The following is a 1,708-nucleotide window of genomic DNA, read 5'->3' as shown; positions in this document are numbered from 1 at the left end:
AACGTTATGTAGTATAACGGTATAACGTATAACGTTGTGTAGCAGTAGGTTATAACGTATAACGTTATGTACTATTGTGTTATAATGTATAACGTAATGTACTATTATGTTATAACGTATAACGTTATGTAGTACTACGATATAATGTATAACGTTATGTACTATTATGTTATAACGTATAACGTTATGTAGTATCACGATATAACGTATAACGTTATGTAGCAGTAGGTTATAACGTATAATGTTATGTACTATTGTGTTATAACGTATAACGTAATGTACTATTATGTTATAACGTATAACGTTATGTAGTATCACGATATAACGTATAACGATATTTAGCATTAGGTTATAACGCATAACGTTGTGTACTATCATGTTATAACGTATAACGATATGTAGCTTTACGTTATAACGTATAACGTTGTGTACTATTATGTTATAACGTATAACGTGATGTAGCATTAGGTTATAACGTATAACGTTATGTACTATTGTGTTATAACGTATAATGTTATGTTCTATTACGTTATAGCGTATAATGTTACGTAGTATAACGATATAACGTATAACGTTATATAGTATAACGATGTTACGTATAACGTTATGTAGTATTACGATATAACGTATAACGTTATGTAGCATTAGGTTATAACGTATAAGGATATGTACTACTATGTTATAACGTATAACGTTATGTACTATTGCATTATAACATATAACGTTACGCAGTATAACGATAAAACGCATAACGTTATATAGTATAACGATATAAAGTATAACGTTATGTAGTATTACGATATAACGTATAACGTTATGTAGCCTTAGGTTATAACGTATAACGATATGTACTATTATGTTATAACGTATAACGTTATGTACTATTGCATTATAACATATAACGTTACGTAGTATAACGATAAAACGTATAACGTTATATAGTATAACGATATAACGTATAACGTTATGTAGTATTACGATATAACGTATAACGTTATGTCGCATTATGTTATAACGTATAACGTTATATTATAAGACTTTATAACGTTTAACGTTATGTAGTATAACGTTGTAACGTATGACATAATGTAGTATTACTGTATAACGTATGACGTTATGTGGCGTTACGATATTTCGTATAACGTTATGTAGTATTACGATATAACGTATAACGTTATGTAGCATTAGGTTATAACGTATAAGGTTATCTACTATTATGTTATAACGTATAACGTTATGTAGTATTACGATATAACGTATACCGTTATGTAGCATTAGGTTATAACGTATAACGTTGTGTACTATTATATTATAACCTATAAGGTTATGTACTATTACGTTGTAGCGTATAATGTTATGTAGTATAACGATAAGACGTATAACGCTATATAGTATAACGATATAACGTGTAACGTTATGTAGTATTACGATGTAACGTATAACGTTGTGTAGCAGTAGGTTATAACGTATAACGTTATGCACTATTGTGTTATAATGTATAACGTAATGTACTATTATGTTATAACGTATAACGTTAGGTAGTACTACGATATAATGTATAACGTTATGTACTATTATGTTATAACGTATAACGTTATGTAGTATCACGATATAACGTATAACGTTATGTAGCAGTAGGTTATAACGTATAACGTTATGTGCTATTGTGTTATAACGTATAACGTAATGTACTATTATGTTATAACGT

Source organism: Bombus pyrosoma, unplaced genomic scaffold, assembly GCF_014825855.1.
Source record: "Bombus pyrosoma isolate SC7728 unplaced genomic scaffold, ASM1482585v1 HiC_scaffold_4719, whole genome shotgun sequence".
NCBI classification, from domain to species: Eukaryota; Metazoa; Arthropoda; class Insecta; order Hymenoptera; family Apidae; genus Bombus; species Bombus pyrosoma.
Note: the sequence above shows the minus strand (reverse complement) of the source record.